The sequence below is a fragment of the Vulpes vulpes genome, chromosome X (genome assembly GCF_048418805.1).
Source record: "Vulpes vulpes isolate BD-2025 chromosome X, VulVul3, whole genome shotgun sequence".
Taxonomy (NCBI): Eukaryota; Metazoa; Chordata; class Mammalia; order Carnivora; family Canidae; genus Vulpes; species Vulpes vulpes.
The window spans coordinates 15,056,996-15,072,625 of record NC_132796.1 but is presented as its reverse complement, the minus strand read 5'-3'; the positions used below and the strand labels follow the sequence as shown (position 1 = coordinate 15,072,625).

The following is a 15,630-nucleotide window of genomic DNA, read 5'->3' as shown; positions in this document are numbered from 1 at the left end:
GCTGAAAGGTGGCGCTAAACTGCTGAGCCACCCGGGCTGCCCTGAATACAGCTTACTGCAAGACTTGCATTAAAAGTGTTTTGTGAAACCATAAACTAATGCTCTGAGAAAGAATTAGTCGGTGTATCCTTGCCTATGCATTGACTTTTAAGGTGGTTGTTATTTGTACACTAAAGCAAATCATGCCCTGTTTTGAAACACCTTTCATTCCACCCTGTCCAGTGGAGGGCTGTGGGTGCCTCCCTCAGAGGGTTGGGTGTGATTATCAGGGAGTCATTCCAAGGTGGGTCTCTTACCATGTGGTCTTCAATGCTGCTTCTCCAGCTCTGGACAGAGGTAACCATCCACATTCTAGGCCCTGGCATAGTTTGGCAAGTGTCCAGCTAAGGGAGGGGAGGGGAGGGAAAGAGGGAATGCCATAGGATGAAGGAGAGTACTGGTATACTGCAGAGATTCTGTGGGTTTGGTGCCACACCCCCACAACAATGCAAGTCAAGTGAAGTTTTTGGCTTCTCAGTGCATATAAAAGTCATGTTTATACTACAGTGTCGTCTATTAAGTATGCAATAGCATTAGGCCTTAAAAAACAACGTACACACTTTAATTCACAAATACTTTATGGCTAAAAAATGCTAACCATCGTGTGAGCTTTCAGCAACTTGTAATCCCTGATCCCCGGTCGTTATAACAAATACAATAATAACGAACACATTTGAAATAGTGTGAGAATCACCAAAAGGTGACCTAGAGACACAAAATGAGCAAATGCTGTTGGAAAAATGGTGCTGATAGACCTGCTTAATGCAGGGTTGCCACAACCCTTCAATCTGTATAAACAAACCACAACAACAACAAACCCTCTTAAGAGACCCCACAGTACGTCTGAGATGCAATAAACGAGAAGGGAAGTGCACCAAAGAGATCAATGGGGAGAGGGGAGGAGAGAAAGGAAAGCTTCGAGTGCTACAGAGAAAAATAGCATGGTGCTAACCAGCTACTTTTCCCGGCCTGGTTCATTCCATCTCAGCATGATCACCACAGGGACTATGAGGTCATCTTTTTAGATGTTTCAGAAAGTGATTCCAAAAGCACTCCCCTAGTCACTTCTCAGTAGAACAATGATCAACACCAGGGCACTCTTCCTCCTGTTTAACATGTCTTGGCCTATGGTATAAGCCACCTTTTCGACATCCTCTCTGCCCATGGTAGAGCTGGAGAACACCCAGCCGCCATTTTCTTTCTGTGACTGCCTGTGTACTTAGCAGCTGTTGCCTGGAGTCCACCACAACCTCCACGTGGACGTGCTGTGTGAGTTTTTCCCAGTCAGTTCAGATTACATTCTTAATATGTTCCGTTGTCCTTCTGCTCCATCTCTCCAGGGCCCTCCTGGCCATCCTCTGCTTCACCCTTCATGCTTCAGCAACATCCTACTGATTGCAAGTCCTGCCCACTCCATGCCAGTTGTTGGCTCTGTGCTTTGGTTTAGGCTGTTTCTTTGGAATGCTCTTTCCCATTTCTTCATGTAAAGGGTGTTGCACATTCTTTGGGATGCAGCATGCCTCTTACCTCCTGGAGGAAACACTCCTGGGTCCATTTCCCCTTACTGGTTTAGTATCCTTCCTCAGAGCTCCTGCTGTGCCCGTGACAGAGCCCACAGCTGGCGCTTCTGGAAAACTTGACATTCTGGATTCAGGCTCTGATGGCTCTCTTGGCCAGGCACCCTTGTACACGGTGCAACCTGCACAACCATAGTCACCCTGTTTTTGGCATGTAGTAGGCATTCAGTAAATGTTTGCTGGAGGAAACATCTTGAGAGCTTTCCAAAGCCTTGTCACAATTGAACTCTTCTTGAATGATGGCATCCAGAACTGAACACACCAGTCCTTGTAGGTAAAGATCTTATTAGGTTAGGTCTGACCAGCAGTGGGGCTGCCAGAAGGTTCTAGAATCACCCTGTTCATCCCTCGATGGTAATACGTACTACTCTACAGTCAAGAACCTGCATATCCATGACCTTCTCCTGTATAAGCCCTCAAGCCTAACCATCACCATCATCTCTATCTGTGTAATTTGCTTTTCCTACTAGTGTGGAGAAGCTTCTCTTTGCTGATTTCTGCCCCTGTTCCCAAAGTATCACAGCCTCTTTGTTCTCTGGTCTTTTCTTCCATGATGGTGTCAACACCAGGAACTGTCAGCCACTCTGCCCCTCAGTTTGGGCCACTAATTAGTCATTAGGTTTCAAATGAAGTGCTGAGTCTTTCAGGATGCTGTATGTGACCAGCGGGTTGTTGTTGTTGTTGTTTTAATCAATCCTTGGACCAGCATTGTATCACCCCCGAGGGCAGTGGTACAACCATCTGGGCTGGCTGGCTGTTACCTGTGTACTCGGCCTGTTTTGTTGACTATCCCCAGGATGCTTGGGCCCCGTGGCCAGCACCCAGGGCCTCTGACAGTCTACGAGCACAGGAGTCCTGATTCTTCGATGTGGCTTGCCTCTCTCAGAGCTTATTCGATACTGAAACAGGGCTCTAACTACATACAGAGATCATTTCCTTCCCACCCAAACCACTTGTACACTCTGCTTGCCCTTTTTCCCCCCTGCTCACTCTGGTATTACCCTGGCTCTCAGCCAGCTTGATAAATAGAGGAAGTTGGATGAATTTCCAGCCTCCCTGATGTCATGGCTTGGGGCAGTCTGCAACTGGGAGGTTTCAGTTAATCCTAGCAGTTGGTGAATTTGCTGTTCTTCTCTGAGAAGTTTCTGTTCTGTGCCATGTCTTACATAAGTCGATACGGTTCCTTTTGTGACTTGCCCTTTCCTTTCAATGATGTAAGAAGCCCGAACATTGGCAGTCACTATGTTTTGTTCCTGGAGGCTGGTGGTGATTGGGTCCTGATTGCTGTTTAGTTTCTGTGGGAGATAAAGGATGGTGGGTGTGCGGCGACAGTGGCAAGGAAGGGCCCCGGGGCTGAAGGATGTGCAGTTCTTTCATTACATTTAGGCTTCTCTGTCCATCAAGCATTGCACATCATTACTTTTGACATTCTTTTCCACAACTTGCTCAAGTGAGTTCCTGCTCCTCGGCTGGGAGGCTGGTTTCTTGGCTCTGCAACCAGAAGTCTTTGTGCTTTCATTGGGGCCTTTCTAATTAGATTAGGGCAGGGCCAGGGGAGGTGGCCTCCAGCTGAGTGAGTGATGGTATTACCTCCTACTTAGTCTCCCTCTGAGCTCCATTTGGGAGCTCTTTCTGGAGAACCTGGATGGCTTGGCCCTTCCTCTCTTCTGCTTTTCTTTGCTAGAAGAAATGTATTTAATTGCATAAGTGATACACAAATACATGTCTTGTGTTCTGTTGGGCTTCATCCTTTTCCTCCATCACACTGCTTCTGTGGAGGCTTGGTGGGGTTCCTTCCAGGCTTTTTCATGCGCATTCTTACTTGTCACTACACAAATAAGCATGCATATATATAGTTTTGCTTGTTTCTTAACAGAGCCTAGTATATGTATTATTAAGAAACTTGAGGGATCCCTGGTTGGCGCAGCGGTTTGGCGCCTGCCTTTGGCCCAGGGCGTGATCCTGGAGACCCGGGATCGAATCCCACGTCGGGCTCCCGGTGCATGGAGCCTGCTTCTCCCTCTGCCTGTGTCTCTGCCTCTCTCTATCTCTCTGTGACTATCATAAATAAATAAAAATTAAAAAAATATATTTAAAAAAAAATACACAAGAAACTTGATTTTTTTCTTTTGGCTTACATGTATTCACAATCTCTATATGTCAATACATGTAGATCAACTTCATTTTCTCAAGCATTGCATAATATTCCATAATATGGATGGACCATCATTTATGTATCTATTCATCCACTGATGGAGACTTAGGCTTTTTCCCCCCCTTTACACAAAGCTGCAATGACAGATTTTTGGGTGTCAGTATTTCTGTGCAGACAACCTCTGGAATGAGAATTTCTGGATCAAAAGGTATGCACATGTAACATTTTCAAAACCTAGCTAAACCATTCTCTCAAAGTTGACATTTCCACCAATAGTGTATGTGACTGTTCATTTCCCCACGTGCTCTCCAGATTTGAATATTACTAGCCTTTTACATTTTTTCATTCATTGGGCAAAACAAATTTTGTTGTTGCTGGACTTCTTTTTCTACCTGAAAGTACTCCAAAGGAGCAAAGAGAGCCTCATGTTGTTGTTTATTAATAAATTTGGTGACCAGGAACCATGAAGTGTGCTTCATTGTTGTTGTCAAAAAGGTTTTGAAGAGGTAATGTGCTAGAGGTGTGAAATTTCATCAAAAATCCCTAGGTAGAAAATCTTCCGTTTACACAAATGTGAAGTGAAATTATTTCCATACTCAAGTCACAATCAATTTGTTTCTTTGTTTGATTATTTGAATGTTTTTCAATTGTTAATCCTACATTCATTCCACTTGAGCATTGTGCCATGTGTTTGTAATTTGTTCATCTTAGGACAGGATGACATGCTTGGCCTTCATTTTTGTCTTCTTTAAACATTGCTTAATGAAGTTTTCTGACATTATCAGGCTTTATTAAAAACTACGTTTAAAAAATATTTTTATTTATTTGAGAGAGAGGGAGAGTGAGAAGCAGACTCCTTGCTAATAAGCGGGGAGCCCAATGTGAGGCTCCATCCTAGGACCCCGAGATCATGACTTGAGCTGAAGGCAGACGCTCAGACCAACTGAGCCACCCAGGCGCCCAAGAACTACTTTTTAAAAAAAATATATTTTATTAAGTAATCTCTACAACCATTGTGGGGCTTGAACTCGTAACCCCAAGATCAAGAGTCACATGTTCCACTAACTGAGCCAGCTGAGTGCCCCAACAACTACTTTTTTTTTTTTAAAGAATGTATCATGATCAATAGAAACTCACATGACTCCTTATTTCTTCACTTAATTTATATCTTGGATTCCTCCCTGAGCATTGAACTTCTGTCTGTTGACTGAAGCCAGAAGTAGGTCAGTTGGTTCCAAGATCACCTACAGATTGTTTCCTCTCACACATCTTGATTTGAAAATCATTATTCTTGTATTTCACAAGGGGATACCATAGTGTGACATGACTGGCCTCTTCAAATTGATAGCTATATTAGTGTTTTGGTTTCGAAGTAAAGCATAATGGAATATTCTGAAAGATACAAGTCAAGTTGTCAATAATGTGGTCTGCCTTGGGTGGGCATACTCTTACCTTTTGCTGGTATGCATCTGCCTTGTCCCTCATTCTCATCGTTGCCAGTTACCCCCACCACCCCCTTTCAACTCTGAGCCAAACTTAAAAATCAATAGAGGTCTCTTTTTGGCCCCTCTGTGGAGAAAGAATTCTACCTTTGGCTTTAGAGGCACAAGAGACATAAATGGCCCAATTGTTGGTACCAACGAGTTTAGGTTCTAGGGAAGTTAAATCACAAAAACATGTTGAAGCATCTAACAAAGAATGATTTTTAGAAGAGACTACCCACTGCACCCCCCCAGATCCAGTCATTGCATTGTCCAGTGCCCCTGTCCTGCTGTTAACGAAGCCCGAGGTGGAGCAGTAATAGACGCTATTATAACATTAACACGGTCAACCCCAACATGGGCTTCCGGCTGGTCTTCCAGTTCAAAACGAGTTCCTGAGGAGCAGGGTTTACTTCCTCCATTTCGTTTGTTATCTCTGCTTCCAAGTTCAGGCCCTGGTATACAAGCAGGGGGTCTGCGGGCCACAGCCGAGGGGCTGACAGTAGCTTGAAGCATTATGGTGCCGAGAAGGCCCACTTTCCATTGATCTAATTTTCTTTTTCTCATTTTCAGATTTGTGCAGAGTCTCTCCAGCTTTTCTTTTGAATTTCCTGCTGTCAGGTGAGTGAGGCTTTTTTTTTACGTGATAATGTTGTAGACATAATGAACATGTTTGGTTGTTTTCTTTATTTCTCTCAAATGACCTCCCTCCATTTCAAATCCCCATCCTCTTAACCACTGTATTCCTTTTTGTTTTGTTTTGTCTTTAAGTCCTCACTCCTACTTGGAGCCTTTTTCTTCAGACATTTTCTTTTCCTTGGGGATTCTGTTGCGGATGCATTTCTCTTTGCTAATCCATTTGTTTTTTAAGAACTTTCAGAAATGGGTACATGTTTTGAAGTCAGTTGGTTCGGTAAAATCTGGGGAGGGAAAATGATCATTTCCAGAGAACCTCTTTGGGATTTGGTTTCACTCTTCCCCTTTCCTTCCTTCTCCCTGGACTGGCTTTGCTGTCTCCAACAGCTCTCCTCATGCTTTGAAGTGGGCTATTGAACATTCTCTGTTTTACTTAAAGTGCTATGCCCGTGCAGTTTCCAAAGGCTCCTCCCAACCAGATTTCTGCTCCTCTCTTCTACACAGAAATTTTTATTTTTTAAAGATTCTTATTTATTTTCTTATTTTTAAAAGAATTTATTTATTTATTTATTTATTTATTTATTTATTTATTTATTTGACAGATTGAGAGAGAGAGAGAAAGAGAGAGAGAGAGAGAGAAAACAGGGGGAGCAGGAGAGGGAGAAGCCAGCTTCCTGCTGGGCAGGGAGCTCCATGTGGAGCTTGATCCCAGGATCTGGGATCATGACCTGAGCCAAAGGCAGACACTTAACCGACTGACCCACCCAGGTGCCCCTATACAGAAAATTTCAAACCACTATTGACTTAGACTTTCTGTTTCCTTTGAGACTCGTAAATATTGGTTATTTCTGGGACTTCACTGATGTAAACAATAGAAATCTTGTAACCAATGCAAGTATTTATTGCAATTAATATAAATTATAATGATCCTATTGTAATTTAAATGATAAATAACAACATGGTTATTATGTTAAATGCTGATACCTTATTATTATAGATAAGGTTAAAGTATCTGAGCACGATCACCCAGCTAGTAAATGGCCAAGCTGCGACTTGAAGCAGGAGTTGGCATGATGTGATGACAAAAGCAAGGAAAGGCACAAAATATTGGTGGCTGGTTCGCTTTTCTCAGTATCTCACTTCTAATCAACTATGATCTTCTGATGATACAAACCATGTACTTCCTCCCCATCTCCCAGTGCAGGTCACCATCTTGAGGATGCTTTTAAGGAGAGTCTCCTATTTTTCTCTTCTACATATTGATGGAATTATTATGCAGTCACAGATTCCAGACCAAATCAATTAAAAAATCTTTTTTGAGTGCCTGCTATGGGTGGAGTTGCATGCTGCTGGGCTTGGGGTGAGGTGGAGACCTAGAGTCTATATATACAAGGATATTATGTTCTGGTGCCTTGTTTTTGTTTTTAGGCTAAGTTGAGTCTCATGGACCATGAAGAGAAAGTTAAAATAAACTCACTATTTATTTGGCTACACCAATGACCAATTAATCTAAGCTCATTGGTCATAAGGCTGTAAGTTCTTGAGGGCAGGAAAGATATCTGTCCTGTTTATTGTAGTATCCTAAGTCCCAAGCATAGTACCTTGCATGTAATAGAACCTCAACCCATTTTTATGAACTAGATGATTGATCATAGGAAATAACTCCCTGATCTATTTACATTTAGGACCAGAGTGTACTATAAACTTGTCTCATAATTATGCTTATAATAATAGCTCACACTTCTTGACTATACAAAGACCTTCATTATATTACTTCATTTCATTTCTATAGAACCCTATGAGGTAGACTCTATCATCATCTTCAATTTTTAGATGAAGAATTTAGGTCCAGAGAGCTTAAGGAACAGATGAAGGTTACACTCTAAGTGGTGGAGCCTGGGTTCGAAGGCAGGCAGATGGCTCTTCCAGGCAAGCTCTTGTTCATCATATTTATCATGCGTGGGAAAGGAGCCTGAAGAATGAGGGGAGAGACAAGCAGGCTTTCGCTTTGCCTTGAGCAATTCATGCATTGGGTAAAGAGGTTGGTCGATTGTAGGTAGGACAGTGGAGGAGTTTGGATGTGAGCGAGGGAGGTGGAAAATATCAGACCTTTCACAGAGTTTTGTGAGTATTTGTTTACTTTAAGTGCACAGTTTATTTCTAATCTTGCACATCTGATATTGATTCACTTATTTTATTGAATAAAGCTTTTCCCCCCTGAGTTAGAAAGCACTTAATGCTTATTAAGGAAATCACTTTGCACTGCAGAAACCAAACAAATCATGTCCTTCCTTCCATTTGCTTCTAGAGACATGAAAGCTTCATATTACCATCTCATGCTGGATGGTTCCCCATTGACCTGACTTTGTGCTATGACCAATGATATGCAAGGCTGCCATCTTGGAGTTCAGATGCATCACATACCAGTTAACCCAGTTTCTGTTGTCATTATTAGGACATGGGCTTTTTTGGGCACATGAGTTGTCTTCTCTCTTACTACAGCATTGTTGGCTTTAGTTCTTGGTGACTTTATCTTCAAAAAATTTTGTTGCTGAAGTTCGGAATGGTTCCTTTTGTCCTGTATTTATTCAGATTACCCCAGTTTACAAGATTTGAAATTGCTGCTAGACATTTCTGTGAGCATTCCAAAGACTTCTGTAAATAGTCTCATTTGATTTATAAAATGAGTAAAAAGTGCGAGGACTTTCCTTGTCAGGTTTTGGCACCATGGTTATCTTAGGTTGGTAAAAATGAGTTAGGCTGTACTCTCTCTCTCTATTCTTAGAGTTTTTGTGAGATTGGAATTCTTGTTTTTTAAATATTTGATAGAATCATGGGTGAAAACATCTGGGACTGGACTTTTCTTTGTCTTTGGGACAATTTTTGAGACTTAATGATTATACATATATTCATATTTACTATTTCTTCTTGATGGTTATATGCATAGGGATTTGCCCATTTCTATCTAGAGTTTCAAAATTATTGAATAATGTTATCCCTAAACTCCTTTTATCTTATATGTTTATTTTTTTTAAGATTTTATTTATTTACTCATCAGAGACACAGAGAGGGAGAGAGAGAGAGAGAGAGAGAGAGAGAGAGAGGGAGGCAGAGACACAGGCAGAGGGAGAAGCAGGCTCCCAGTAGGGAGCCCGATGTGGGACTTGATCCCAGGACCCCAGGATCACGCCCTGAGCCAAAGGCAGATGCTCAACTGCTGAGCCACTCAGATGTCCTGCTTTCTCTTTTTCTAATATGTACATTTATTTATTTATTTTAAAAAGATTTTATTTTTTAAAAATTTTATTTATCTTGAGAAAGAGGGTGTGAGCAAGGAATGGGGTGGTGGGGGGAGAGACATAGGGAGAGAATCTCAAGCAGACTCCCCACTGAGCACAGAGGTGATACAGGGATACAGGGTTTGATCCCAGGGCCCCCAAGATCATGACCTGAGCCTAAGGTAGACCTTTAACTGACTGAGCCACCCAGAAGCCCCTAAAACATTTTATTTTTAACTAATCTCTACACCCAGTGTGGAGCTTGAACCCACAACTCCAAGATCAGGAGTTACATGCTGTATGACTGAGCCAGCAGGCACTCCTCTATTAAAATTTACATTTAAATTTACATTTAAAATGTAAATTTCATTCTAAAGATCTTTAGTTCTATCCCACATGCTTTGAAATAGTCTTTTTATTTTTGATCAAGTCAAACATTTTCTAATGTATGTTATGACTTCTTCTTTGACCTGTAAGTTATTTGTTAAATAACAATTATTTATTTATTTATTTATTTATTTATTTATTTATTTTTAAGATTTTTATTTATTTATTCATGACAGAGAGAGAGGCAGAGACACAGGCAGAGGGAGAAGCAGGTTCCATGCAGGGAGCCCGACGTGGGACTTGATCCTGGGTCTCCAGGATCACACCCCAAGCTGAAGGTGGCACTAAACCGCTGAGCCACCAGGGCTGCCCTATCTTTTTTTTAAAAAAAGAGATTTTTATTTATGCATTCATGAGAGACACAGAGAGAGAGAGGCAGAGACATAGGCAGAGGGAGAAGCAGGCTCCTTGCAGGGAGCCCGATGTGGGACTCAATCCCGGACCCTGGGATCAGACCCTGACCTGAAGACAGAGGCTCAACCACTGAGCCACCCAGGCGTTCCAACAATTTATCTTTTTATTATGGTTTAATTGTCTTATGGTCAGAGAACATGCTCCTTTTCCCTTCTCCAATTCTGTAAAACATTTTTGAGACTTCTTTTTTTTTAAGATTTTATTTATTTATTTGACAGAGAGAGAGAGAGAGAGAGAGAGAGAGATAGCGTGCCAGAGAACACAAGCAGAGGGAACAGCAGAGGGAGAGGGAGAAGCAGACCCCCTGCTGAGCAAGGAGCCCGATGAGGGGCTTGATGAGGGGCTTGTTCCCAGGACTCTGGGACCATGACATGAGCTGAAGGCAGACACTAACGACTCAGCCATCCAGGCCACCCCTGAGACTTCATATATGACTTGGTTTTCATAAATACTCCCAAGTGTAGTAGAGGGTTCATACATGGTCTTTAAGTCAGATTGGTTAAATTTGTCATTCAATATTCTATATCCTTAATGACTTATTTGAATTATACCAAATAATGATAGAGATGTAAATTTGTCATCTTTCTATTTATTGAATCAAACCTTTTATGAATGAACCATTTTATTTACAGGTACAGCTTTTTGCTTTAAAATATAATTTGTCTGATAGTAGTATAAATGTATTTTCTTTTGATTAGTATTGGCATTACATATCTTTCCCATTCTTTTATTTTCAAACATGTTGCATCATTATGTTATAGTCGTGTCCTTATAAATAGCATATTTGGATTTTGTTTTTTTTTTCCAGTCTGATGATTGTTGCCTTTTCATTGAATCGTTTAGTCCATTTATATTTAATGAATCATTGATTCGTGTGTGTGTGTCTATGTATGTGTGTTTACATTTACCATCTTCTATTTTTCCTAATCATTCTTTGTTTCTTTTGCTCCCTTTTGGAGCCTTCTTTCAAATTGACTGAATATTCTAAAGCGCCCCCCCCCCCACCATCCACTTGTTAGGAAGTTATGTACCCCATCTCTATTTTTTAGTAGCTGCTATAAAAATCGCAGCATCTACCCAACTTTTTCACTGTCTGGAGATAATCCATACCTTTAGCCTCCTCTAATATAAGGATCTTAGAAGATTTTAATTTCTCTTCTTTGTTTTATTTTAAAAGATTTTATTTATTTATTCATGCAAGACACACAGAGAGAGTAGAGAGAGACATAGGCAGAGGAAGAAGCAGACTCCCCACAAGGAGCCTGATGTGGGCCTTGATCCCATGACCCTGGGATCACAACCTGAACCAAAGGCAGACACTCAACCACTGAGCCATCCAGATGTCCCAAGATTTTAATTCATTAATTTCATTTTTTATCTCCTAATTGAGATATATATCTCCTATATTATGTAATGTATATGTAAATAATATAGTCATTTTTATGCTATTATGTTTCACTTATCCCTGCAAGATATTATTATTAATATTTTATATAGTTAACCTTCATTTGTTATGCTAAGCTAAACAAATCAATTAGAGAAAGATCATTATATGGTTTAGCTCATATGTGAAATTTAAGAAACAAAACAAAGGATCATAGAGGAACAGAGGGAAAAATAAAATAAGACAAAATCAGAGAGGGAGACAAACCTTAAGAGACTATTAACTATAGAAAACAAACTGGGGTTGCTGGAGGGGCAGTGGGTGGGGGGATGGGGTACGTGAGTGATGGACATTAAGGCATATGATGTAATGAGCACTGGGTGTTACATGCAACTGATGAATAACTGAACTCTATATCTGAAACCTGTACGACACTATGTTAATTGAATTTAAATAAAATAAGATAATTTTTTAAAAAACCATTCATTTGGATTTACCAGTATATAGTGCCACCCTTGGCTTTGGGCACCTGGGGCCTCTGGCCTGTGTCTCATGCTTTAGAAGTGCCCTCTCTGGTCCTTCCCTAATCATACCCCTCACTCCAAGGGTGAGAAGTGTGTGACATAAAGAAATGATGCCCACCTGGAACCTGCCTCACTCTGCCCCCAACCCATGTTCCTAGATCTTGCTGTGGGAACCTGGGACCCTGGAATTCCCTATCCAGTCATTGTGTGCCTATTTCCAGGACCCAAGCAGGCCTCTTCTCCTGGGCAAGTCATGTTGCAGATGTCCATACCTTTAGACTTAAGGGATGACCAAGGGATAGCTGCTTACGGGGAGAGAGAGGAGTTTGGATGTACAGGCTGGGGTGTCCACATACATGTGCACAAACCTCTTATATTTTGAGATGGAGCCTTAGTGGAAGATAAGGGCAAATTGGACCTTCTTTTATTTATTTATTTTATTTCAAAACATTTTTTTTCAAAACATCTTTTAAAAGTAAGCTCTGTGCACAGTGTGGGGCTTGAACTCACAACCTCAAGATCTAGAGTCACATGCTCCACTGACTGAGCCAGCCAGGCACCCCTCGACCTCCTTTTAAACTCTTGATCTGTTTATCACAAGTGTTCAGAATGGGCCTGCTCACTTGCTAACCATTTTCTGTGTTCTTCATTCCTTGTTGCATCTCAGATCTGAGTGCATCTTTCAGGATTTGTTTCAGGGAGTATTTGCAGGTAGTGAACAATATCCTAGTTTCTGTCTGGCTTCTGACTTCCATTATTTCTTCTGAAAAGATTACATGCTCCTTTGAAGGCTGACTGCCTTGTTTTCTCTGGCCACTTATAAGGTTTTCTCTTCGTCTTTGATTTTCTTTAGTTTCGCTATTTTGTGTCTAGGTGTAGATTTCCTTTTATTTCTTGTAAAGATTCTTTAGACTTCTTGAATCTGTGGATGGATGTTTTTCACCAGTTTGGGGTCGTTCAATCATTATAATTTCAAACATTGACTGTACCCTCCTTTTTGAATTTTTTTTTCCTTTTTGAATTTTTTAATAAAAATATTTTATTATTTGATGGAGGAGAGAGAGAGAGCACAAGCAGGGGGAATGGGAGAGGGAGAATCCCCACTGAGCAGGGAGCCTGATGCAGAGCTCCATCCCAGCCCCTGGGATCATGACCCAAGCTAAAGGCAGATGTTTAACCAACTGAACCACCCAGGAACCCCACCTCTTTTTTGAATTTTAAGTGTATGTTAGACCTTGCATTTTTTTTCTCCATGTCTCTGAACTTTTGTATTTCATATCTGGAACTCAGGTTTGCCCATAACCTCTGGCATAAGTGGTTTGTTTCTATTACCTCTCTGAGTTCCTGTTTTCACTTCACCTTTGGCCTGGGGATTCTTTTCTATCTTGTCAGCTCTTTGATATATTTAAGAAAATGATCTTAATATTTCATTTGTAATTTTTTATTGTCTTCAGCAGAATGTTTGGTCTAAATAACTGAACCCAACATATTCTTGGAACACGGAAGAAATTTTTTTCTGAGGTATTTGCTGTATCAGGGTCTTTTAGAAGAGTTCAAATAAAATTTAATTACGCTATTTTTTCTTTTTAAAGATTTTATTTATTTATTTATGAGAGACAGAGAGGGAGAGAGAGGGAGAGAGAGAGGCAGAGACACAGGCAAAGGGAGAAGCAGGCTCCAAACAGGAAGCCCGATGTGGGACTTGATCCCGGAACTCCAGGATCACACCCTGAGCCGAAGGCAGGTGCTAAACCACTGAGCCATCCAGAGATCCCCTAATTATGCTTTTACTAACAGTTTCTTGGTGCCTTTTTTAGAGTAGTTAAGCATATAACCAGGAACTCTAGGGAATAAAAAAAAGCAACCTTGAGATCTCTGACTTCGTTGACAGTTAAATGATCCAGGTCAATGGCTTTAATTGCACTGAGATCCTCTTCAGTACCTCCCTTTTAAATTTCCCCTTGTACAAGTCTGGTTAACCAATACTTATAATTCGGTGTAAATATCTCAAAGGCACAAAGTCTTCTAGGAGACTTAGGGAATAATTTCCACACCTCTTGTTACTTAGGTCAAAAATATTGATCATTGCATATATCATAGCCACCATGGTATAATCAAATATACCATGGTATACCAGTCAACCAGAGGTAATAGAGGATTCCTCTTACCCAGACCTACCCTAAGGTGGTATCAAGCTATTACCCCCCCCCCCACTTTTAAATCTTCTTCTTCTTCAATTAGATAGATAAATTTATCATTTATTGCCATTCAGGGTTACACTGATGACATACTTTAAAATATGTCTTTGAAAATACGATGAGTGATAGTATTTTTAAAGAAATTGAAGAGATCTAGAAGAATTTCTTGGAAGGTTACAAGCAGGGCCATGGCATACCAGTCATGTTGCTTGTATACTGTACAACCCCAGGGGCTGCCATTCACATCAGTGTCCACAACCATTAAAGGGGGCTTGGGACCAAGATGAAGCTTGGATAATCTTTTATGAGTGATTGCCTAGTGGCAAGGTCTAGATTTTACCATTTAAATGCCAGCAGATAGTTTTCTTTGCAATTGATGTGATCTTACCAGCCATCTTTAGCACCGTGAAAATCTGCTAAGCATCAGTGGCTGTTTAAATCATCTTTCTTGGTGATCCAGGTAGTATTGATCTAACCCAACTTAAACCACAAGCTGAAGAAAAGTTCTAGCTCAAAAAGATAGAAATGACTTTCACGTATAATGAATAAGGCTCTCAAAATCCATAGATTTCCCTCTTTGATCAATGATCCTAGGACTTTATGGCTTAGCAGGGTGTTCTCTAGCTTATAAGAAGGCAGTAGGAGCTGCATTATTTTAAATACCATAGAACTTCTATTAGGAAATGTATATTCAGTCTTGAGGAAAGATATTTCAGGCTTGACCATTGAAAGCAGTTTTTTCAGTGGTGTCTGGTCTGTATTAAGTCCTTGATCCATACTCTCTTTTCAAGATGGTTGCTGGAATCACCCCTCATTCTGGCCTTTCCTGCTCTCATCTGAGAGTTGAGTACAAGCTCTCTTCAGTGAAAAGGCGTGATTTATTTTGATCAGAGGCCCAAGTTACAGCACATAGTAACCAGTCACTGTGTACCATGACTAATTTAACTTTGACCCTATCTTATATACTACTTAGGAGGTCCTGCCCTAGGAGTTGGCAAAGCTCAAGAATGAGTTTGCAGAAATTTTGAAATTATATAACAGAATTTTGAATTTGTCGATTCATTTCACCTGATGGACTCAGAAGTTTACTTCCAAGGAGATACCTTCTCAGGAGGCCAGTACTGTGGCCTGGTAGAAAGAGTAGGAGTCCTGCCAAATAGCCACATGGCCTTGACCCATCTCCCAGAGCATATTAGGCTTCTTCCTTCATATGTAGAATAAGTGTATGAGGCTAGGTGAATTCTGAGTTCCTTTCCAAAAATAAAACTGCCCTGATATTCTTTCCAGAACGAAAATTAGGTACTTGCATAGTAAATCTTCTAAGTCAGTTTTACAAATTCTAGGTAGAATTGAGCCAAGGCATTTGTATAGGAGAGAATTTTTTGGTAGAGGTTTGATTCACAAACTATAGATTAAAAAAATAATAATAGCAGTGCTTTTGGAGGGGGAACTGAGTTGAGAAATAAAAAAAACAGATTAATTTTTAAACTTTTATTTTATTTTTATAAATTTTTTATTTTTAAACTTTTAAATGAAACTTTTTGTGACACACGCCTA

General features: G+C 40.6%; 1 protein-coding gene across 4 annotated transcripts in view; it reads left to right on the top strand.

The window, feature by feature from the left end:
• ADGRG2 (adhesion G protein-coupled receptor G2) overlaps window positions 1-15,630 on the top strand; it is a 127,240-nt gene that overhangs the window by 40,707 nt on the left and 70,903 nt on the right. For all 4 annotated transcript variants that reach the window (XM_025997488.2, XM_072745030.1, XM_072745029.1 and 1 more), the window contains exon 2: window positions 5,826-5,873. The gene's annotated coding sequence lies outside the window, so the exon portion shown is untranslated. The remainder of the gene's footprint in view (window positions 1-5,825; window positions 5,874-15,630) is intronic.